General features: G+C 40.1%; 1 long non-coding RNA gene across 2 annotated transcripts in view; it reads right to left on the bottom strand.

The window, feature by feature from the left end:
* The window catches only part of LOC136886038 (uncharacterized), a 145,726-nt gene extending 120,104 nt beyond the window's left edge, over window positions 1–25,622 (bottom strand). Inside the window, exon 1 of one of the 2 annotated variants that reach the window (XR_011019077.1) lies at window positions 25,537–25,622. This is a non-coding gene — a long non-coding RNA (uncharacterized lncRNA). Of the gene's footprint in view, window positions 1–21,780; window positions 21,885–25,536 lie in introns of those variants that run through there. The other variant, XR_010861679.2, reaches the window with a different exon arrangement.
* Window positions 25,623–26,726: the final 1,104 nt, after the last annotated feature.

Raw genomic sequence — 26,726 nt, 5'->3', positions numbered from 1 at the left:
CAGATAGGTCTTATGGCAACGATGGGATAGGAAAGGCCTAGGAGTTGGAAGGAAGCGGCCGTGGCCTTAATTGAGATACAGCCCCAGCATTTGCCTGGTGTGAAAATGGGAAACCACGGAAAACCATCTTCAGGGCTGCCGATAGTGGGATTCGAACCAACTATCTCCCGGATGCAAGCTCACAGCCGCGCGCCTCTACGCGCACGGCCAACTCGCCCGGTTTTAAGAACTCTAGAAATTTCTGAAATAGAGAATACAACACCCGACAATTGGATCACTGGCTTCATGTTCAACACGCTTAATGGTTAAAGGATATAACACAAATATCCTGGGAGGAGCTTTAATTTTAAATCCTGACACTACATATACAACTTCAAACTAAGTTTTCCCTGCCAAGAAATAGCAAGGATACACAGTTAATTTAGCTGTGAGAGAACTAAAATCAAACAATTGTGGACATTCTCTACTTCTCATAATAAAGGCAAGTAAATATTCAAAATTAAACCCAGTCCGTACAAAGATTGGGCCCACTAGCAACTTCACTATCATTAACTCGCGCACCTAACGACCAGCAAAGCAATATTTTTTTTTCAATATTGTCGAAAGCACAACAGAAAGGATCTTCCGGTTGTGAACAGAGTCTTCCCGCATTCCCAACAGATTTAAAACTTCTGACTCAAGATCTAACGGGTAGGTAATACAATTGGTCACGTTGAGCCTTAAAAATATTCGAAGTTTTTTCAGACCAGAACCAATCTTAACAGAGGTCCCAGGCCGTTGAACAGGAAAGATCTAGAGACTCTACAATTTGGGAGTCGTTGAAGGCAACTATTAGTAAAATCTCAACGAATTTTGCACATAAATACTACACGTATGACTAACCCCGTAGGAACTGTTGCACTGGCAACCTCCACAGCAATGGTGTCGTGCGAGTCGTATAACTTTCCGTGCCCCTGGTACACTTTTATACGCAACCTAATTTACAGGTTGGTACTGCGGTTATGCATGAACACACTGCGCCTGCGATGTAGATTTGAGGCCACCAGCCTGACACATTCGTAATGCACGACTGTACAGTACCCCACCCAGGGGCCGTTCCTACAAATCTCGAACAGAAGTGTAAAAGATATACAAAAAGAACAGTTTAGGCATTCATATGGTCTGTATGGTTAACACGCATAAACACAAAAACACTCCTGAAGCACATTTTCAAGAAATGTCATATGCACAGTAATTCAGCACTTGTTGAAACGCTCTAACACTTATTTTAATGAAAAAAATGCGCACGTCGTGCATATTATAAATATGTATAGAATTTTGTTTAATACAGTTCTCTTAGCACAGGACAGCACAATCTAAATACAGGATGAACGACCCATGGAGGGTTGTTATTGTTTTATCACCTGTCAGATCGCTTCACGGGAGACTTCAGATGGGATTTGCTAAATGTGCACGGCTTGATAGAAGAAGGGCCTCCCTGCTGATAGGCTGGCATGGTCCTCGTGCACATTTAGCAACATCGCCCGCGAGACCAACGCTCATTGTTTCCGACATGTCACAGCGGTAGTGAGAAGGTTTATGTCTCTTTTACAAGTAAAATACAATAAACCTCACGTACGTTCCATCATGACGACCTACGTACACAGCTAAATCTATCTGCGTGCCTCCTGGATTCTGTTGCCTTCCACATATACAAGCCATCAATTCTGAACTGTTCAGTGAAAAATGCTCTCTCTCGAATAAATGTTGTTTTCCATTCGGCGGCCCACCCGGTGGCCGTGGTTACCCGGTTCGAGCACCGTCCGTTGAATGTCGGCCGGTAGGGGGTGTCATAGATTGCGTGCTAAAAGCCTGGATTTTACTCCAAGGCTCTCCGCAGTACTCTGAGCGCATATGACGCTATCGATTCGTTTTGGACACAGTTGTATGCAGCTTTCTCACAAGTAGATGCCAAAGTACAACTGCATCCAAGAGAGTTTGTTTTGACTCCATTTGAACGCCATATAAAGTGTAACTTCTAATAGTTGTCAGTACATTGCTGAGAGTTTATTTCTGTCTGTGTACGGACATCACGAATAAATGGCTCAAGATCACTATGTAAAGTCGGGAAATGAACCACTACAATCTAGGATAATTATTTTATTCACACTGAGTGAAATGGCAGTTTAGACCTTTCCCTAAAGTTAATTCTCAAATAATTATGTTATTACTGGTCCTATCGATAAATACCACATACTTTTTTACCGTACCGGCTGTGATAACGGAGATATTCATGTAAGTCCATAACAACGCCGAACCACGACAAAGTGGGCTAACAGAATGTAACGAAATTCGGTATGTAAAGTCGGGGAATAAGGAACTACACTCTAGGCTATAAATAATTGTATTCACCTGGATGAAATGGCAGTTTAGGGGAAGGCGCCTTAATTCAACTTGTAAATGCTAATTTTATTTGTCCTACCGAAATGTACTACATAACAAAAGTCATACAGAATACAATTTCCGATCATTAGTGTTATACATAAGAGAGAAAAATGGAAGGGGTCCGACACTTCGAAAATTCAAGGTATCGACTGAAGAAGACTAAGGACCACGAAGTGCGTGAAAATGAAAGTCTCCCTAGGCCTCCATATGTAATATTGTCGGGGTCGGACCACGGGAGGTCGGATAGTATGCATAAAACTGAGGAGCCTTCCACACGTAAGTGGACTCGCCTACGGGCCCCGTGGTCGCCAACGAACGCTCCTAATATCAGAGCCCGTAAGACCCCTTTTATTCGTTCAAATCCTCATTTACGGATTCATTTAGTTGTCGGGATAATCAACACAGTTTAATTAGTATACCGTTACGAAATTCAAAATGACTTAAGGCCGTGCAAAATAAGGTATTTGTTTGAAAATCGGATGAAAGAATTTCAAGCTCGTCTCGGCCAAGAGACCGTGGCTGCTAACAGTGCTACCAACTCCCACGACATGCTCCATGATCTCCGCTCGGACTGCAGACACCCCGCTGCCAGAGCTCATTAGTGAAACTCCCGAGCATTAAACTGTATTCACTTAAATTCCCAATCGCTGTCTGCCCATCACGAAGAGCTAACAGCTATTCTTGAAAACAGCTTGTGGTAGTGAGAGCTGGTTACGCGCAACTATTCCTAGTAGTATGGTTCACATAACGGGCTATAATATTTACAGGCATGACCGAATAGGTAAAAGAGGTGGAGGAGTAGCCTTGTTCTGTAGAGATTATATTAAATGTACAGTTATATGCACATCTGCGCACTGTGCTGTCCCGAGACCCGAGTTCATTTTTGCCGAGATCACTGTGACAACAGTTAAAGTCCTAATAAGAGTAGTTTATCAGCCACCACAGGTGGGTCACCTGTCAGACAGTGAAGACTTTCTACAGGGACTATCACCTACTTATGAACATATTTTAATATTTGGGGACTTCAATACTAATTTACTGGAACAGGCTGGAGATACAAAACAACAGTAAGGTATTTTCCACATTTGACAATATTCCACTAATGCCGGCAAATCATACCTAATCTTCACTTACACTAATCTCCGACTCGCTGGCTGAATGATCAGCGTACTGGCCTCGGTTCAGAGGGTGCCGGGTTCGATTCTCGGCCGCGTCGGGGATTTTAACCTTCATTGGTTAATTCCAATGGCCCCGGGGCTGGGTGTTTGTGCTGTCCCCACATCCCTGCAACTCAGAGCACACAACACGATCCTCCACCACAATAACACGCTGTTACCTCCACATGGCAGATGCCGCCCACCCCCATCGCACAGTGCGTAATTTCAGGACTCTAGCCGGCCAAAAATCGTATCTCGGAGACTAATGGACCGATTTACATAAAACTTAGTATGTAACTCCTATTATTGGAGATAATTGTGTCGTCAATCAAGTACAAAGAACGAATGTCTACGCCAGGAATAGAATTAGTCATCTTTCTAATCTTAATCATTTTTCGTTATAGATTTAAGAAATTAAATAGATGTTAATAGTGGGACATGTTGTTTAGAATGTTTAAAAACATATACAGGAATACATGTACTTGCCAAACAATTTATTCGTTAGATGCAGTTACATCATAATCGCTATCGTCACCGTCATTATCTCCTTCGGCAGAACCAGATGCAGGAATCTCAGACAGTAAGCTGACCACTTCTCGTGAAAGCGGAATCAACTTCTTCCTTCCCCTTGATTTCCCTAAGCTGGTATAATATAACGGTCCGATGATATTAGCAGCCTAAGGAAAAGGTCAGTATTTGTGTCTTTCTGGAAGGTTTCCTATTATCTTTATTCTTGGTCTCCTGGGCTTCCTAGAAGAGTTGTCCAATATGTATAATACAGGACCTAATGACCTCCTCTCCATGACCCAAGAATTTGTGCAAAGTTACAGGCATGTAATACGATTTGTATTTTTGTAAGTACAATTGTATAGTTTCCTTTGCGTACATGCCAAATGTACTTTATGAATGGCATACCCACACGAAAGAGTTTCTACGATGGCACGTAGATGGTTTATTAAATTTATATTTACTCCAGTAATATCCGCAGAATTGGAAGCCTCTCTGAAGAATCTTCTAGCGGTTTCCATCATTGGTATTGCTTCGGATATCAACCAATAGACGCGTTCCGTCCCTAAACTTCTGTAGTGAAGTCATCTACAGTATTTATTTATTGCGTGTGTATTTTAGGCTTTAAATCAGTGCTGCGTAAATGTATTGTGTTGAATGAGAGTTATGCGATAAGCCTACGTGTGTGATTTATTTCTTTAACATTAATACTGTGATCTTTTGCAGTCATCTGCAGTATTTATTTACTGCGTCTCTTTTCTAGCTTTTATTGTCTGGATAAATTTATTAAATGAAATTAAATACATCACCCGCCCCTCAAGTCCATAAAATTATTTGTCTATTTTCTCTCGCAATTTGCCTTATATTTCAGTGCTGAGGTTTCTTATGTGCCGTAGTTTACCTCTGATTCTGTACAAACCAGAAGTGGCCCCTGTAAACCCCACGTCTCCTTTAGTTCACGAAAATAATTTGTATCTTAGTTTCTTCAGCCTTTTGTCTTGAACTTACATACTGAATTTCATAAATTTATGTGCCGCCGTTTTCCCGTCACGGAGCCGTTCGACAATACTGTTTTCCTAACATGGAATGAGCTATAGTACTGATGCACTTCCCTCTGCTCGAACCAACTTCAGCAATTTGTCCGTTTTTCTACTATATTTTGTCCAGCGTGATCGAATGTCAGCACACAGAATACTGACAGATTTCCTTATTGGCTTGGATATATCCTCGGAACAATCCTCAAAGCCTAACTGTTCAATTACAACATTCGCAATATCATCGTTCCGCTTACATTCCCTGCTGTTCCTCAAGAGCTCGAAAACCTACCTCCGACATGGCTTCTGAAAAAAATTAATTACTCTCATGGTCGCGCCTGGTCGCAGCAAAAGGTCACAGTTTTCTATTCACTAAAGTATAAATAACTCATCCAAAAGACTTTCATTGCGGAAATCAAAGGCAATCCATTTTGAAAGCCAGCTCAAATTTGTGTTATATAGCGCTTGGACACTGTGTACCTGAATTTTAAGTGCATGTTCCGGAAAATAATATAGTAATTTTCAGAAAATGCTACATACTATATATTAGAAGAAGGTATGTATTTTTATAATCACATTGCAAGCTGAGGAAATATTTAGTTCTGACCACTTTACTGAGCCCTCACATAATAACTGCGCGGTCGCCTCGCCAGAATATGATGCCCTGACGGGGGAGAGCCACTTTAGGCCTTCGGTGAGATTAGATAATCAGACAGCGCGACTTTTCAATACTTAATTACTGTACCCAAGAGTCTTATAAACACGACTCATAAAATGCGCACCAAAGATAAGGGTTGAAAATATTATTTTTGGCTGGCTGGATGCTAGAAATTACCCACTGTGCATCGGAGGGTCTGCCTTACAAGGGCTGCACTTGGCTAGAAATAGCATATACACTATTTGAGTTAACGATCACCAACAATTCACAGAAAATAGTATCACGTGACCAGACCCTTACTCCCAGCATATCGACACTTGACAATATATTTGTCTTAGTCGCTCAAAGCACCCTAGTATTCACATTCAGGGACATTAAACATATAAACTTAGATCCAAGAGCTGATGACTTGAATAGTCCATGGGATGACGTAAAAATATAAAGGATATCGGTAAGAAAATTGTCAAGTATAAGCGAACTAAAAGTTTCCAACACGCACCTCAGGGCACGGCCATAGTCTCCATGGCTGATCGAGGATGTCTCTACAGGGCAGCGCGCTTCAACAGTACCGGACGTTTCGGAATAGAGGTAAAATAATAATCCCAAATAAGAAATGTTCTTTTTACCAACACCTGGCTGGAAATTGAAACGAGTCAAACACTTGGAAACAACTTCGTTCCACAAGAATTGGGGAAAGTTTTGCCCCAGCCATGTAATCTAGAAAGCCGAGCTCGATAGCTACGGCCAGTATCCAGTATTCCGGAAATAGTGATTTCGAAACCGACTGTCGGCAGCTCTGAAGATGGTTTTCCGTGGTTTCCCATTTTCACACGAAGCAAATGCTGGGGCTCTACCTTAAGGCCACGGACACTTTCCACTCCTAGCCCTTCCCTATGCCATCGTCGCCATAAGACCTGTCTGTGTCGGAGCGACGTAAAGAAACTCTCTGGATAGATTAAATGGACATTTTTCTGAAATAAAAAGTAAAAAGAAAATGCAAACAATATGTAAGACTATAAATTCTCTTCTGAACCAACTACCACCAAATAGGCCATTCTTTGAATTTCGTGAAATCGGCGAGATTGAAGTGAAACGTGAACTACTATCACATCACCAGCTATAGGAGCCGTACTCATACAACAAATTGACATTCCTTCTGTCATTACTCATCAAACACCTGCCTCACAAGTGGCCTCTTTCCAACAATGTTCTGTTCTAAAAACTAGTGGTGGTCATTTCTGCTGTTTTAGGAAAACGCCAACGAACTGTTTGTTTGTTAAAAACAACTGTTTTCCCTAACAGTTTGAATACAACAGGTCATTCGTTCATAACGAGAAAGTGAAGGACGAGTGAGTCACATGCACAAGGGGGCTGCGGGATACGAAATGAGATATTTCACCACCTTTCAATCTAACTTGTTTCGTAATGTCTAAGCAGACAGCACAAGCTGAAGGCTGACGAAATACCTGTATGAAGGATATAGGGAAGAACGATAAGACGAGTGAAGACTCCATTGTTAAGCAAAGGATATAGTCTGTAAAGACATTTACTTATCATTAGGCTATCAACTGACATTAGCGTTTTGTGATCGCGGCGGTCTGCTCATCGATACGGTTCCACACACCCGGAGTTTTTGTTAACCAGTCCATGGGCGCCCGCAGGATCTTTTCCAGGGGGGGGGGGGGGCACATTAACAATGTTCTTGAATATAAAAACCAATATAACGTCAGCAACATTAAATTGTTTACAGAAACTTCCAGTTATAACATATGCTAGATGACTGTCAGTAATTTCAGTTTATGAAATAATCTGGTATGCGGGCGCCCATGAACCAGTCTGTTATTAGTGAAGTATCTATAGCAGTATTATTATACAGTGTCTATGTTCCAGTGGCGGCGCGTGACTTTCATCACTGGGGGTTCAAAAGAAGAAAAAATTGCCTCCCCCCCCCCCCAACCTCTCCTCTCCCCATCTCCGCCAGCTTCTCTTCCGTCGTGGGCCGTAACCTCCTAAACTAAGATGGCATTTCTAGAAATATGATCAAATACGAAAGGAGCAGAAAATACGGTAGGCCTACATGCCGAGTTTTACGACATGCAAAATAAGAAATAACTGCTTCATTGAAGTCCGCAGAGTCTCGAACAAAGTTCCTTTCAATTGACAACATAGCAAAAGCGATAAGTCTATCCTCGGTCATTGTGCTGCGCTAGAAAGTCTTTATTCTCTTCAGGGTAGAGAAACACCTTTCTGCTTCCGGTGTCATGGGAATAGTAACAACTATATTTAAAAGTTTTCATTGGTATTACCTTGCCGCTATTCTTTGCCTCAATGATTTTTAAGTTAAGTTTCTCTCCAAAAGGTAATTATTCCAAAGAAGGCAAATTAATAGGTGTTTAGTAAGTAATGATATATTTGGGACAAGATATTAATTGGAATTTGACAGTTTAATGTGACTTTTGGTAGTAACGATGCTTTTCAACACTAGCGCTAGTTACGTGCACTATTCTCTGTTGCCTAGTCAAATTCCGGTAAGGCCAACAGATGGCAGGCACATACCCCAACCCCAACAACACGACTAGCTAGTCTTGAGACAGTGGCCTATTGCGCATGCGTAAAGAACAGAGATCCGTTTCTGCGATATCCTGGTCTTGCCTTAGTGCTGGCTTTCGTCCCCCCGCACCTCGCCACTCCCTTCGCCTATGTACGGACGGAGAGATCGCTTTGCAAGGGGGTTCATTCCAGACAAGTATCCAGCCACAGACCTTGCGCAGCTCACATGAATTGAAAGCCAGTACGAGCATATTACGGATAGAGGGATTTAGCAAGAGCTTCGAGATTGACAAGGGAGTTATGAAAATTACGTAGTTGATTACAATTTGATATAAACTGGAGGTTCATTGCTCCATTGCGCTATACCAGAAACCGCCACTGCTATGTTCATCATATACCATTATAAGATTATTGTTGAACGAGAACTACTGTAAAAAATAGAAGTTACAGAATGTTATAGATAACAGTGATAAATACACACACACAAAAAACGAGAGTATTCATAATATGCACAATATTAGGAAAACACTTAAAAATTAATTATTCATATTTACATTAAGGAACATTAATATTTCGACCTCTTTTTGTGAGAGCTTTGCATTAATTACCAAGTAGGTCTTCAATATGGCACTGATGTGATCACTATGCTACACTTTCACATGGTACCCGTTATGAAAAATACTCAAGCACTAACTCTTCGTATTTACATTGAGGAACATCAACATTTCTACCTTTCTTGATGACAGCCTTGTTCTCCTTTCATTAACAATCAGTCCAGTTCGGGAAAAAAGTCTTTCACAGGGCACTGAAGTGGCCACTATGTTACACTTTGTTATGAATATTTGTGCTAAATTGGGATACACATGTTGGTGATTTTTCCACCAATCTAAGGGGCAATTAGATTCCCCTGCTTCATTTACACGAGGTAAAATGTCATCTTTCAAATACAAATCCAGTTCCTTGTTGGCTCGTGACAGAGGGCTGGTTTGAGGACGTTTATCTCCAATAATGTCGTTGAAAATGCTCCAAGCGCTTATTGGACAAGAGGGCTGAAATGCACCAGTTGTAGATGGAAGTGAGGAGGACGGAATGTCAATATTCTGCTTCTCGCTGGTCTGGGCGTTTCTCTCTATTAAGTCTACTACTAAATTACGCACCCTTTTTGACGTTATCTAGTGCCGCAGGGTCCTAAAAAACGTGGATCTAATAAAGTGCATAAGGCGAAGGTGCTGTTGTGTTCAACGTTCTTGAACCTTTCTCCTAACCCTTTAATAAGGCTAGCAATTACGGCCCTCACTCCTTCTGTGAACTCGGCTGATTGCCCGAGTTTTTCGCAAATACCTTTCAGGCACCTGACGACCACAATCACAGAACTTCCAGTCATATATGCTTCTCCACTCAGAGAATTAGTCATTTCTTCAAACGGAGCTAGCACATTGCAAAGTTGACGACAAGCTTGCCACTCTTCGCCAGTTATTACGGGCAATAGTGGCCCTGATAGCTTCTTCGAGTTCTACAAATCGACGCAACATATAAAAACTTGAATTCCAGCGCGTCGTGACGTCTTGGGAAAGGCGTTTAGGCACTGTATGTCCACTTGATATCTGGTACTTCAGTAGTTTTTCGCTTGCTAGTGAACTTCTCCTGAAGTAGCTGACAACTTTTTTGATTTTCTCAATGGTGACTTGCATGTCCTGAAGAGAACCCTGGACAATCAAATTTAATTTATGAGCAAAACAGCCATAGTGTTCCCACTTCAGAATTTCCTCAAACGCGTTTGTTATATTACTAGCGTTATCAGAAATTGAAAAATTCAGTTTGTCATGCAGCTTCCAATCGGATAGTATGCACTTAATTTCGTTTGCCAACGCAACGCTTCCAGAAAAACTAGAACACTTCAGTAAAACCGTCTTGAAGGAAAACTCTTTCGTAATGTAATGCGCTGTTACGGCAATGTAACTCTCTGCAACTAACGATGTCCACAAATCAGTTGTTATGCACACACTCACTGCTTCATTCTTCACTGTCTCTCTTATTAAAGAAAACTGTTAATGATGGAGTGCTGGAACCATCACATTTGAAATAGTCTTTCTACCAGGTAATTCATAGCCAGGGATCCACTTCATAAGTTTAGAAAGCCCTCTATCCTCAACAATACTAAAGGGCTGATAATCTAAAATAAATAAATCAAGTAAGTCACGATCAATTAATTTCTTTTGGGCAGATGAAACATTTTTAGTGACGTAAGACCTAATTAATCTTTGTCTTTTAGGCGCAACGCATGAATCAGCAGTCGAGGCTTCGCTATCAGGCCTGCTAGTGCTAATACTAGGTTCCTCTCTATCTTCTGTAGGCCTAGTTGGTCGTTTTTCCACTGAAGGCATTTCCTTAACACTATGACACGTTAGCTCAGTATATATTGCTATACGTTTTCTTTGCAAATGTCCTTTCAAATTTGTAATAGTTGACTTGTAAGAAATAAGTTGCTTGCAGATAGTGCAAAGCGCCTTATTGTCACTTTTCGTGAAATAATTCCACACCTCGCTTCATTTTGACATGTTGTAAAACAACTCGCTTCGCTCAGCACTCCCCAAACTTAACACCGTTCCGTTTTAAAACGGGCTTGAGAACACCGGTACATCACCCGCCAACAGCCCGCAACCAGCAATAAGCAAAAATGTTGAAGAACTGTTCAATGGCTAAAAATTGCTTTTCTAAACAGCTCTTGGCTCACTGCCAACTAAATACGAGACAAACAGTCGATTTGACAGATGGGAGTGGTTAAGTACCGAGCAATGCCGATTTCAGGCCGAATAGCTCCGAACGCGCGGGTAGGTTCAAGGTTACATCAGTGTCTACTCACTAGCGAACAGTGACAGACAAACTGTGGACTGTATTGAAGGAAAAACTGTTTGGTGGAACTTTTAAAAACAGTTCGTTCGTTTTCCACCCGAAAACTGTTTTCTCCAAACAGTTGGGCGTTTTTCTGTCCATCACTACTAAAAACTCCCTCACCTGTACTTATTATCCACCTTTTTACATACTTCCATCTCTCTGAACGCATGGCACACGTGCAATTAACCGACTAAATAAATACAAATTGTTTGACACTTTACAGACAGGCCACTGCCCTACTGACAGTTATCATGAGACGTGCGATGGACGAACGGCAGGTGACGTTACTTGCACTTCTTGATTTCAGCAGTGCCTTACACACAGTAAATACAGAAATATTTTCAGACCATTTTAACACAGAATATTGCTCAATGGAAGAAGATGGTCTAATGACATTTCAACGGCCTAATTACGTGGTTGTCTAATAAATTGTTCAACACAGGTGCTCGAGTAGAACTACGGCATAAATATAACGTCTTTCTGGGCTAGTAACATTTTTTTAAATTAAAAATTAGAACTTATTCGCTTCTTTTGAATAAGACTAAATCACGTTCACATGGCCACGTCCAGTATTATGAAAAATGGCACAGTGTTGAAATGCATTTCCTTATTAGCTTGTATATAATCATTTGTATTGCTCTGTACTCACTTTCATCATTTTGTAAGAATACTTTTAAACTTTCATTCATATTCAACATTGACCATGGCTCAATGCCATCAATACTGTCATTTTCACTTGTACCTAAATCAAGTGGTTCTTATGATGGGTTTTTTAGGTGAAGTTTTTTAATATATTCAATTCTGTAGTCGATTTTGGATCAATTTTAACCAGGTACCTAATATAGTTTGAGATAATGATACGGCTGATGATGCCCCGTAGGAAAGGGCAAAACATGTGCCAATTCTTATTTTAATGAGGATTTAACTCTAACTTTAAAACTGAGTTGTACTGAATAGGTGAAAAAGAAATAAATTTCTTACATTTACGGTATTATAATAATTGTCTGTCATCCATCTCCACTGGCACCTACCGGCATTTCTTTTCCATCATCTTACTGTCCTTACCATCTTATTAATGTACCCGGTTTGTTTGAAAAGTAGTTGATTTCGAAGTGTAAAAAGTTAACGTTTACACTCTTCTTGAACTTCAACAGCAGTGGCAGTGGGCTCTTAGCTCGTGAACATCCGGTTCTCATGTATATTCACGCATTCATGGATAATTCAAAATTGTTTCCTTTGTTTTGATAGATTTCATCAATCGATCAAAAGCATTCGACTCAAAATAAAATCTTAAACAAATTGTCAAATCAAGGCTCGTCATGTAGTGAATGGCGTGTGGCAATTAAGATTACAGCAGTTAGATCAGTACCAGGAAGATGTAGGCACTGCCGCAAGGAGATTGAAACTCTTGCGCATATTCTGCGATCTAGACCTCGTGGTGAACGTGTCATCATAACATCCGCTCGTTCATTGCGACAACGCTGAAAGGCCGCGGTTTCAGGTATTTGAAGAGGTTCATGACTTATCGGGAGCCACAGAAGGATCGACATCACTGCCTTCAAAAATAAGAAGAGAGGTTACATTATCCACCCCACTCTCCGCTTTGAAAGCCGTAAGTCGCACCCCTCAACTGTCAACCTTGGGAAGTGGAATATGAACAGGGAGAAATACCACCCATAGTGGGTCTGATGATTGGAGTGAGGGGAACAATTCCCGTTTTTGCCGCCAATTTTTGGAAACAGATGTATCTGCTAGTTACGTTAGGGGAAATTCCCAGCATAGCCTTAAGGGGTGATGTCTGGAATGTCCTTCCTGGAATTTGTTTCTGCCTTAAATTGCCTCCACAAACCCTTTTATTTTTCCCTAAAATTATGATGACAGTCAACTATATTTGCCATTAAATTACTATTAGCTGACTTTTTTGTAAAATTCAATTTCCTGGTAAGTTCCTTCAAGGTTTCCTTACTTCCACAACCATTCCTAACTTGTGTTTCTTTCTAATATACACCTCCCCCTTAATCTCTTTATAATGCAGATGTTCTTTCCCATTCCTGACCACCTTTAAAGGTACGTATCTGTTTTCACACTCCTGAAAAACACTACTCTAAAACAATCCCATTTACCATTTACTACTGATTACAATTCTTTTTTATAACCTCCCTAATGCCTCGTATCAACCATACGGTACTGCCTAATGGTCCTACTCTAGCTGCCTCCATGTATCAGTGGTAGAGTGTCAGCCTCCAGATCTCAAAGTAGCGGGCTCAAAGCTGGCAGAGGTAGTGCAAATTTTCGAAGGGCAGAGAAAATAATATTCAACCTTCTATGTCGTATGTCAGGATGTACAAGACCTCTGGTGAGACAAAAGCCATTAACACTCTGTCATAGATGTCCGAGAGTTGTCCTGTTTAGCTATGCTTCATTGTTTACCATACAAGTAAGAAGGACGAGAGTTATCCACCTAATCAATACTTTAAATTATTAGACACTTTGTATAATAAATTACATTACAACACAGTACCAGTTTCGACCTGTTAAATAGGTCATCGTCGACCTGCTTATTCAATAGCGGCTGCACAGGATAAAACATTACTGAGATTAAACAAGAACGCCACAATTCTAATAAAATACTGTGCTTAATGTTTAAATATATACACCCGGTACAGTTTTTGAAGTTAAAAGGCTTTAAGTTCCTGGAGTCCCATGAATCCCACATATTCCAAGAAACATTATAGCATAATACAATGTTAAAAACAGGAAACAATTCTTAAAGTTTAAATTTCACTGGTAACACTGTCAAGTTCAAATATCTGATGGCGCAATCCAGCATCATGTCCAATAGTTTTGCAGGGTAGATACAAAAGTGCATTGTTGTTTAGTGTAGTCCTACTAACAAACAACAGTTCATTCTATATAAAATGTACCTTCTTTCATATTTGCAATGTCGAACATAAATAATAAAAATAAACCGGAGAACGCCGGGTAGGCTTTCGATTTAATATACTCTGCCATCTAGTAGACCATCGAAATTGATGAGCAGGAAGCCAAATGCCTACACACGATAGCTGAGGCAATACGATGATTATAACCTACATTTCTATACCATTTACTTTTTAACAATAACAGCTCTGTGCTCACTTATACCTCCTATCACTTCTTTTTCTCAATAGAACTCATCTGTAAAATTATTTTGGAACGCTTTGATGAAAACTCCACAGAAATGTAGCACAACACCAAAATACTAAGATATACATTCATTTTAAAATTGGGTATAAAAACAATATTAAAATGTTCTCCCCACATAAACCTATCTTGATATGTACACTATTATCACGTAAGTCTTTGGTAATACATTAGTCATAAAGACACGGTCAAATGTGCCACTGACTACAAACATACGGTAAACGTGCATTTAAGATTAAAACTGATTCTTAACATTGGAATGGTGTTTCTATGAATTTTATTTTAACTGTAAAACATGTGTAAGTCCTTTAATTGATAGACTATTTATCCTCATGCTTTAGTCACACTTTGCCTTGCTAATGCTTTTGACATTCAGCTGTAGGAGTCTGATGGATGGACCAATGTTTCTTGTTAATGAGTTCTGACAAGAACTGGTTATTATTTCATGTCATTGCCAGGAGATCCTGAGGATAGTCTGGATGCCTGTTTTCGCTGTTGCTCAGTTAGCACGACTCAGGAGGCACATGTAGGGCAATTAGCGGTTAAACCAACTCTACTTCCTGCTGGTCACTCCAGATGCTGTACGCTAGATCGAAAAACTAGATATTCAATTGTGAAGCACAAATTACTTTGTTTCTCACTCACACACACACACACACACACAATATTGGAGCAAAATCATGGCAACTATTTTTTTCCTTGTAGATATGCGAACGGATCACAAACGTGTATGTGTCGTGTGAAGTTCTGAAGGCATAGTGTGTATCCAAAACAACAGATGGCTCTGCGATAGCTGGTAGTAGCGCAGCGAGGGCTGGCGAGTGTCGTGCGAGATAGAAGTAACCCGTGTTGAGCAGCGCGCTTACATCAAAATAGCCGTACTCCGAGGGAGAAATGCTAGTGGAAGCTCTTGGGAATAATACCCTACCCTACTGTACAGTAGCACGGTGGGTAGGAAAGTTTCAGCAAGGACGTGTGTCAACCAGTGATGAGTAACGTTCGGGACGACCTGTCAGTGTGCGGACCGACGTGGCACTTGCCGTCATCGAGCAGCTCCTGGATGAAGACAGACGATGGACGCTACTGGAGTTAGAGAAACGCACCGTCCATAGGATATTGCATAATGAGCTGCAACTGTGCAAAAACGCATCACGATGGCTACCGCATGCACTGACGGAAGTTCAAAGGTGGGTGCGCTATGGAATATGCTGGCAACAGGATGGTGATCAATTCTTATCACGAATAATCACCATCAATGAATTTTGGCCAAGGCATACGTACCAGAACTGAAATGTCAGTCCGCGGAGTGGCGACACGTTGAATCACCAAGGAAGCAGAAGGTCCGTCAGAATCCTTCCCCAGCCAAACTGATAGTGATTGTTGGGTATGACGTCACGGGTCATTGTTTGCCTCTTGTTCCACATGGCAGAAGTGACCGCACAGTACTACAGGGACTTCCTGGTGCGACAGGCACGATGAGGCGTTCGGGAGAAACGTCCGGACCTTGTGGACGGTGCAATAATCCTGCACGACAATGCAAAACAACATAAAGCAGAGTGTGTAGGGCAGCTACTGCGACATTGGGGACGGGAAGAATTGGAGGACCCACCGTACTCTCCCGACATTTCGCCCTGTGACTTTGATCTCATTCGACAGATTAAGGAACCACTACGTGGTAGGCGATTTGCAACACGAGAGGACATTGCTAATGATGTGCGCCAACAGGTGACCAGATTCACACATGGTGTGGCAAATGCTGAGGCAGATGGTATTCAGCGCCTCCCACATCGTTGGCAGCGTGTGGTATCAGTAGCAGGGGACTACTTTGAGGGTCTTTATGTCAACTTCACGTGCACTGTGTTGTCATTCTTTTGTACCGGGAAGGCCATATTGCCCTTATACTACCGTAATAAATTAGTGTGTAACGATATTTCCGTACTATTCACTGTCCACACAGGTAGTTAACACCTTGTACTTTCGTCTGTATGTCACATTTTCCAACCGGACCGGTACCTTCGAGAAAAAATAGTTGCCATGACTTTTGCCCCAACCCTCGTATATATATATTACTGATATTGCCTGTATAAGCCATATGCCCACAACTTGTTGGTCATGAAATGCCATCTGAAGCTGAAGAAATTGAAGAAAGGAAATAATGCCAAAAGATGGGATCTAGACAAGTTGAAAGAAAAGAGTGTGAGGGATTGTTTCAAGGAACATGTTGCACGAGGACTAAATGAAAAGGCTCAAGGAAACACAAAAGAGGAAGAATGGATAGTCATGAAAAATGAAGTCAGTAGGGCTGCTGAAGAATTGGTAGGAAGGAAGAAAAGATTTGACAGAGCTGTGAGTGACCTAAATATAAACAAGGCACCTGGAATTGATGACATTCCCTCTGAATTACTGACTGTCTTAGGAGAAAGCAGCATGGCAAGGTTATTCCATTTAGTGTGCAAGATGTATGAGACAGGAGAAGTCCCATCCGATTTTCAGCAGAATATTGTTATACCTATTCCCAAGAAAGCCGGTGCTGACAGGTGTAAAAACTACCGCACCATTAGTTTAGTATCTCATGCCTGCAAAATTTTAACACGTATTATTTACAGAAGAATGGAAAAACAAGTTGAAGCTGAGTTGGGAGAAGATCAATTTGGCTTCAGAAGAAATGTAGGAACACTTGAAGCAATCCTGACTTTACGTCTCATCTTAGAGGATCGAATCAAGAAGGACAAGCCCACGTACATGGCATTCGTGGATCTAGAAAAGGCATTCGATAATGTCGATTGGACCAAGCTATTTACGATTCTGAAGGTGATTGGGATCAGAAACCGAGAACGAAGAATTATCTACAATCTGTATAAAAATCAGTCTGCAGTGATAAGAATTGAGGGCTTTGAAAAAGAAGCAGCAATCCAGAAAGGAGTGAGGCAAGGCTGCAGTTTGTCCCCTCTCCTTTTCAATGTTTACATAGAGCAGGCAGTAAAGGAAATCAAAGAGGAATTTGGAAAGGAAATCACAGTCCAAGGAGATGAAATAAAAAGCTTGAGATTTGCCGATGATATTGTTATTTTAACCCGAGACTGCAGAAGATCTCGAGAAGCTGCTGAATGGTATGGATGAAGTCTTGGGTAAGGAGTACAAGATGAAAATAAATAAGTCCAAACCAAAGTAATGGAGTGCAGTCGAACAAAGGCAGGTGATGTAGGAAATATTACATTAGGAAATGAAGTCTTAAAGGAAGTAGATGAATATTGTTACCTGGGTAGTAAAATAACTAACAATGGCAGAAGTAAGGAGGACATTCTTTTTTTTTTGCTAGTTGCTTTACGTCGCACCGACATAGATAGGTCTTATGGCGACGATGGGACAGGGAAGGGCTGGGAGTGGGAAGGAAGTGGCCGTGGCCTTAATTAAGGTACAGCCCCAGCATTTGCCTGGTGTGAAAATGGGAAACCACGGAAAACAATCTTCAGGGCTGCCAACAGTGGGGTTCGAACCTACTATCTCCCGAATACTGGATACTGGCCGCACTTAAGCGACTGCAGCTATCGAGCTTGGTAAAGGACGGCATAAGAAAGCTCTTCCTTGCTTGTGCTAGTCTGCATTTTAAGAAATTTGCTCACTTCAAACATTGATATAGGAATCAGAAAGATGTTTTTGAAGACTTTCGTGTGGGGCGTGGCATTTTATGGAAGTGAAACATGGACGATAACTAGCTCAGAAAAGAAGAGAATAGAAGCCTTTGAAATGTGGTGTTACAGAAGAATGCTGAAGGTGATATGGAGATAGATCGAATCACGAATAAAGAGATACTGAATCGAATTGGTGAGAGGAGATCTATTTGGATAAATTTAACGAGAAGAGATAGGATGATAGGACACATCTTAAGACACCCAGGACTTGTTCACTTGGTTTTTGAAGGAAGTGTAGGTGGTAAGAATAGTAGGGGTAGACCAAGGTATGAATATGACAAGCAGGTGTAGGATGCAGTAGTTACATATAAATGAAAAGGTTAGCACAGGATAGGGTGGCATGGAGGGCTGAATCAAACCAGTCAGTGGACTGATGACTCAGACAACAACAACAAGCGATACACTAAATAATGAGGTTAAATCACAAAATAGCAAAAAAAAAAAAAAAAGAGTTTTACACTTAAGATACAACTTGTGGAAAAATCATTCCAATGTTATACAGCGAATTTGAAGTTGGTTAATTTGAAATATGTATACCTCGAAGTAAACGCCATTCCCCGAATTCAAATATAAGCCTTCTTGTGTTATTTCTGTAACGCGAGGTACGCAATGTAACATACAAAACTTGAAACAACTAGTGCAAGAAGTTGGGACGTTGATCAAAAGATGTCACTACTAAACGGTTAGAGTAATGTGTTATTTTAGTTTCCTAAAATGACAGGATTTATTTTGTGTGTGTTGCAACAACTATTTCAAGGAGTTTGGATTTTCTCCACAGATGTCTCGATTAAAGAACTGATGTCATGCACTCTGGTGCAAGGTGAAATAACTAGAAATTTAAAGAAATTGTGTGTTTATAGGTTTTCTGAACTGAATTGACTTTCCTTATTTTTGATACTTCAAAGGCGGGTACAGACATGCGCGCCTAACTCTGGAACGTAACCACGTCGCGCGCCAAGGTTAAACGGGGCAATGTTACGCACCGCAGGTCGTAACGCGTAACCTACCAGTGTTCCGCCAGTTGAGACAGTGCATTTTTGAAAGATTTACACAGCTGCAGCAGCCTATATTTATTTGCATTATGCAACCAAACGGAAACGGAAATATAGGCGATGGTGGCAAACTCAGCTATAGTCGCGTAGAACACACGGTGGCTCAAACTTGCTGGCCGACATGAAGTTTCAGACAGTTAGTGGGCATTATAAAAATTTTACTAGCATGTCACCTACAGACTTATCTCGCAAGAAAATGGATAATTTCGCAGTGATGAGGATTCTCTTGGCAGCGACTTCAGCGACGGTGAAGAGGAGGGTGAAAGTGATGAATTGGGTATTGAAAGCGACTGAGATGACGATTTGCCGTTAGCACAGATTAGACATTTACAAAGAAAAGGGTGGCACAGTTTGGAAAAAGAATCCTACGCCAGAAAATGTAAGAACTAGGGTAAGAAAAACAGTTTCCATGCACATCCCTACTGTGAAAACTGCAGCTAAAGAGGCAAATACTCCTCATGATGCTTGGCTATGTACGATTGATGCAATTGTTACTTGTACCAATCTTCATAATTTCTGCGAGCCAGAATTATAAGAGAGTTCGCGATGCTAAACTTACAAATAGAGAAGAAATTAAGTAATTATTTGGGTTATTGTACTGTGCTGACATGATGTAAGGTTAATATTTAAATTATTTGATTTCATTTTGCATTCCGTTCTTTTTATGACTCGCCATTTTCTCTGTGCTGAAGGAATTTTACAAGCCACATTTTGTGCCGTTATTTCTAAATATTTTCTCGAATAAGTGTGTGTTGAAACTTTACAGTTTTCATGACTTATCACTCCTTTTGTTTAACATAAACAAAATAGACTATATTCTCAAAAATTTAGCAGTTTTTTTCTGTAATTAGTGTAAACTTAGTAAAATTCGTCTGAAAAAATGCGTATATCAAATTATGCTTCGTACTGATGTCTAATGATCAATTGTGTAATAAAGTAGTGATAGATTAGCCAAAGAGTTGTTCTATGTCAATAAATTACAGAAATCCAAATCACTATATGTCGTTTTAAATGCTGGGGTGTTTAAACCCCGCGCGTGTGTTTGAGTCCTAAAAATTGGCCTGTGTGCTTAAGGGTTAATAAAATGAAACGGCGTATGGTTTTTAATGCAGGGATGTGTCCGAGGACTTCAGCTTGCCAGGTACAGGTCTTTTGATTTGACTCCCGTAGGCGACCTGCGCGTCGTGATGAGGATGAAATGATGAAGTCGACACAAACACCCATTCTCCGTGCCAGGGGAATTAACCAATTATGGTTAAAATTCCCGACCCTGCTGGGAATCAAGCCCGGGACCCCTGTGACCAAAGGCCAGCACGCTAACCATTTAGCCATGAGCTGGACACTTCTATTAATAAGACTAATAGTTTTTCAAAATCAGGAGTATGTAGGATAAAATGAAACAGCTGTAATTTTTCTTATGTTGGACAGACTGGAAGGAGCTTTAACGTAAGATACTTGGAATATGTGAATATAATAAATTTTCATCAGTAGGACAACACATGCATGATTACAACCACAAGTTTACTGACATTAAGCAGGATATGGAAATCCTCAAAGTTATGAATTAAGGACCCCTCCTTAACATAGCAGAAAAATGCTTTATACCTTTGGACCAATATTTTAATCAAAATTGCAATCTTAAAAACCAAATATTATATATGACATACGGTGAACACGCTCCATCGATTAGAACGTGCGAGACATGGTTTTGACAATCGCTTCGGCAAGAACACCATGGTTGGTGTCTGGTGGGTTCCGAGCGGTATTGTGTATCATGAACTTTTGAAACCCGGCTAAACCGTTAATGCACAACGCTATCACCAACAAACTATTAATTTAAATCATGCATTGATCGAAAGACAGCCGGAATGGGCCAGAAGACATGACAAAGTGATTGTTACACGACACTCCACTGTCTCACACAACAAAACCAGTGGAAGACACCTTGAAATCGCTAGGATGGGACATCGTTCTGCACCCGACCTGATGCCATCGGACTATCACGCGTTCAAAGAGCACCACTTCAGCAATTGGAACAAGGCTCGACGAATGGCTTGCCTTTCTGGTATGGTTATCAATTTACCTTAAACATGGACGACGTGTGAAGAATAAACAAAAAATGAATTTCCCTTGAAAATTATGTTTTTTCTTTACTACAAAAACCAGCGAAAACTTATGCATACACCTGGTAAACATATCCAGTTAAATAGCATTTAAGTGTGTCCAAAAGTAAACTGGCAACTATGGAGTTTTCCTTACCCGCAACAGTTATACTTTTTGGAGGTCCCAAGGATGAATTTCGTCCACTTTATTCAGTTTAATGAACAGCAACATACTAAACCGATCTTTCTCCGTGAGTGGATGCAACCAGAGAGAATAAATTACCCTCAAAATGCCCTTTGTGAAACGAATAAAGTCACAACATTTTGCCTTTACTGGAAGAGCAATTTGACTAGAAAACTATGAAATAACAATAATGGCACAAGTATGTGGATAGTGTAGTAAAAAGCACTGTCACTATCACAATGACTGAACAAAATCAAAATCTTTGAAATCTAAACGTTAAATTAGAAAATTATAGCAGAAATTTTATATTATCAACCAAATAATATTGGCACATGAACTTACCAACTTCACGTGCCGAGGAGGATGATAACGATCGCGCCTTCTTGTACATAAACTGTGCTGGTAGTCCCAAGACATTCACGCTAATAACCTGTCTCCCCTTCAAGCACAAGCATTCATGTATCGCAGTAAACAAAATGTTTTTCTGAAATGAAAAAAAAAGTAATTAAAACCATAAATTCAAACGTAACACTTGACAGTTAATTCTGGCACTATTCCTTCTTGGAAATATCGATCTACAACAGTCATAGGATGAGTAATCGATCCCAATGTACAAGTTTTAAAAGCTTCAAGGATAGCAGGGCGTGTGACCGTGTGACAAACATCTTAAGGAGGAAATCCAAGGAAATGTTCACAGGAGGATCACATCATTTTAACTAGAAAACACTTCAAAATTCAAAGTTGTAAAGGGCCACAAGGTTCATTCAATACACTAGGAACGACAATTAAAAATAATTAATAAATGCTTGGTAAAGCTGGAACTGTTTAAGTAGATCCAACAGCTTTGTGTGAGAGTACCGTAAAGTGGAGTAACTTCAGCCACTGACGAATAACAACACTTATTTTCCCCTGCCTCCTATACTGAAAAAGATAAACCACTTGCAAGAACTAAAATGCACGTACAAAAGAATGCTCTATCAACACTCTGTAGTCCAGAGAACATTGGCGGGCTCATTGTTGAGTCAATTTTTTTCGCAGCCCCGACTATTGTCTTGTCTGGTAACAGCAGAAAACAAACTGTTCTCTAGCCCCAGCATTTGATTCTCCATTCCGGTGGTTTATGGGGTCAAAATGTAAGTACGTCTGGTAACTGATGAACCCAATTTGTTGCATTTTATTTAAATAGGTTTTTCAGGGAATAGTTTTGTGATAAAAGTTGTCCTCTTCCGGGGTAACTTCGGCCATGCCACAAACAAAAATCAGATCAAAAATTAGATGTATGGCTTTTCAGGCGTTTGCTCTATTAACCAGCGTTTCGTCGTACTGTAGGTCTGACACTAGACTCGTCAGAGTGGGATGTGTCAGACCCTACCCACTAACGCTGGGTGTATGCAGGTGAACTTATCAGAAGCCTATTTAAGAGGCACAGTCTGATAACTGCATAAGGGAGATAAAACTCCACAATGGAATTAATGCCTGTCTAGCAATTCCAAATGGAAATTCGAAATTCCCATGGAGGGAATTAGATATTTTTCCACCAACAGAGCATATCAAAAATCAGATCAAGAGTACCTCTAAACATTGTGGAGTGAGCTCAACATAATTAATAATGAAACACCCTAATATATTATTACCAGCTCACTGATTCAGTAACAACCTCGTTACAATTAGTATTCCTATCAAATTGCCGTGCGCATGGTAATATAAGCAGTAACCTTTTACGAGATTACATTATTCACACATCTTTCCTTTCGTATCCGCGCAACAACAATAGAACTCTTCTACTCACGAAAGAATGTCAAGCCCACACGTCCAGAGAGATAAACATAAAAACACAAGAAATTAAAGGAAGGTATCAACAAGGCACTGAGTACAACATCTCTGGTCCAGAGATATAAATCAACAAAGGATTACAGGCATGCGTGACTATTAGAAAATAAGAATATAGACATGGCCGACAGGCGGCTAGGCCGAACCCAAAGCAAAGACATGGCGAAATAAAGCTGTACCAAGAAAAGAAAAAAAGGTACAGAAACAAGATTAAAAAATTAAAATTTAAATAAACTAATCGATAGCCCATCTTTCACTTTGTTCAGACACCAGCATTCATTCAAAACATTCACTCGAACTGCCAATACACACCACATGACTCACCTTAACACAGTCCCAGGTCTCGCATATTCCAACAAGAGCGTGCACTATGGGAGCACAATATAAATATATATACTGTACCGGGAGGTACACCTCTACGCCGCAAGTTTTCAATATTGCACTCTGAACTTTAAAAACTGAATCAACTCATTCGTTTCTCAGAAGATGTCACTAGAGTAAATTTTGTGATTACGAAGTTGTCAATACTGTGTGGATTTCAACTTGTTTTGTTTTCCATTGATCAAGAAGTGTGGACATTCTCCTTATAGATGTCTCTAATAAAAAACTATGACCATGCACCCTGGTGCGAAGTGGAAGAACTTTATTTGAAGAAATTTTGTGTTCATAAGTTTTCTCTTTACTAAATTTCGTTCTTTCATTTGTGGGTTGGCCATATTAATCTTTTCTTTCCGCCTGTTTTGAACTGAGCCAATCCAGAATTTCCGTAATAAATTTTTGACCAATCATATATTTCTTCTTCAACTTTGAGTGTATTTTCAAGATGGACCAATAAAGAAAGAGGGTGTGGCTTGATTATTCATGAAGGTCTCGAATCTTCCACGAGGGTATAAAACTGCTGATTGTCTTGTCTCTGGGCCACTCGAACAACATCTAGCATAGTGCATGGAAGTGTAGCAGGAGGCGGGAAGCGCCTCTCATCCGGCAGCAGCTCTTCGACAAGGTAATGGCCACTTAACATCTTTATTTCTTGCTAGCTCAGCAGTTTAATCCGTGTGGAAGGTCCGAAACCTTTACATGTTTATTACATAGCAATCTCCCATCGTTTTTGTAAAACTTCAAATATCTTCAACTGTAATTCGGGGATAGAGAGTGCTTTACCCTCCCGAGCTTCCCTTCATACTAGTTTTAGGTGACTACGTTTTAAAACTGGTTTTCTTCCTTTCGGCAATGTCTTAAATTTTTCTTATACGAGTCACCTCCGTAGTTTGGAAATAGCCCCTGTTTCATCAGCCTAGTGCCTCTTAGGTTTTAAAAGGCTTCATGTAGGAGTGCACAGCATTTTCAGTAGGTTTCGGAATTATTCTAGTGAACTCTTTCAGTCATCCCTTAACCGTACCCCTATCTACTCTAATTATGTACGACTCATAAAATGTTTCATGCATAGTGTAAGTTAGTAATGGCTTTGTCACTTTAGAAAAATCCATCGACATGTGACGAAGCCATACCCTACGGCGGCTTTCATCCATCGGTAAATAAATGGTCCCTGTATTTTCACATTCTGTGTTATAATTCCACTGATAGTCGATACTACAGCAATGAGCCATTTTCAAGTTTTCACATATCTGTAAACAAATAGGGTATGAATGTATTACCTCTAACTCGTGTATTGCAGCTTAACATTGCTGAATGAAGAGAACGCTGAGGTTACACACACATTTTTGTCGATAAATATTTACTTATACTTCCATACACAATACTGTCAATGTAAGGAACTGTCGCACAACACCTATATATTCCCAACACGGTCAAATGACTGGAAACAGGCTGTTGATTTTCATTTTTTTCTCTTACACAGAAACTCATTTAATTCAAACTTACATAATTCAAAGTCCAATTAATACTGTCTTGTGGATATTTCAAGTCATTTGGAGCAACCTCCATTGGGAGGCAGTTATGAAAATTAAAAAACTCAAGAGGTCCTGAGGACAGCTCCACATGGAATAAATGCTGCCTTCAGGACAATCTATAAGACAGATTCACAGAACACTCAATATCTATCTTTACCAGACTACTAGTATGAAATATTTCTGCTCGAAAGGAAGATAAAGTTCAAAGCTACTTACACAAATACCTTGCAAGGAATGGAAACATTTCATTTGTAAAATATCAGAAATCAGCCATATTCCAGCCTGAAAGCAGAACCAAAGCAATCCCAATACTTCATACAGAATATAAATAACAACATGGATAGAGTCCAAAACTTACCAACACAGTCACCAGTTCATAGTCAGTGTTTTCTCTGAGGACAGCTTAATATGGCTGCAGAATAAATGCTGCCTTCAGGACAATCTGTAGTTTACCAAACTACAACTACTTTTAAATATTTCTCTCAATTTTCAATGCTACTTTTCTGAACTAAAAGAAACACCAATGTCTAGATATGAACAGTGCTATGTAACTTTTTTAAATTACAATCCTCCCTTTGGAAGGAAGTGTGACATAGTTGAGAGAGACTCACCTATACCATCATGATGATTTCTTCCTCTTCAACAGATGATGCCTAGCTAAGCCACTCTTCACAACTTCTCCCTTACTGATGCTTCTCCAGCACATCTGAAACAGAGCTTAAAATATTGCTGTCAGCATGATTTTATACTTCATTGCTGCATGACCAAAAGTCCAAGGGTTTGCAAGGCTTTGTTAATAGGATGGAGAGGATTGTATCCCAAACAGTGCCGGCCAGTGGCAGGAAACTGCTAGACAATTAATTGCATAAAATTGGTTAGTTAGGGTATATAGCAACATGTCCTTCACCCAAAGCGTTAGCACTTTAATTACTCTGAGAAAAATACTTGATGTATACTTGCAGTGTGATATACAAGATATGAGTAAAACATCTTTCATTAGAAAGACGACATCCCCAGAGCAACATTATCAGCCGTGTCAAGCAGGACTGCACCAAGAAGTAATGCAAGTGTAGAGTACCAGTGACAGGTCTGGTAATGCATTACAAGATAATCCTGTGTTACAGTTTCATAACTTAATTTAATTAATGTGTACTACATGAAATTCAATTATCTGATACTGCCATTTGAGAGTAATTGAATTATTGATTCATGAAATTCTACAATTTACAAATTATAATTACATAGTAATATTTCTGTAGATCAACGCTTTCTCGGCCTGCACTAAGGGACATTATCTTCTTGTTTCTTGTAATATCAGTAACCCAAAAGACCCCTTACTAAGAGTTTGTTTCTAGAAAATCTGGCTGTGTAACATAGCAGACATAGAATGACGTGTTGTGCAGAATATTCTGGAACATTCCTGATTTCTTCATAATCATCCACATTGCTTAAAATAGCCAGATTGCTCTATGGTAACTCTGAACGTTCCAGAAGGTTCTCCTTTCCTTCAGAATGTTCCTGAATATTCCTGATTTGTACAGAATTTCT

This window comes from Anabrus simplex, chromosome X (genome assembly GCF_040414725.1).
Source record: "Anabrus simplex isolate iqAnaSimp1 chromosome X, ASM4041472v1, whole genome shotgun sequence".
NCBI lineage: Eukaryota > Metazoa > Arthropoda > Insecta > Orthoptera > Tettigoniidae > Anabrus > Anabrus simplex.
The sequence above is the reverse complement of the archived record's forward strand: the minus strand, read 5'-3'. Positions and strand labels throughout refer to the sequence as shown.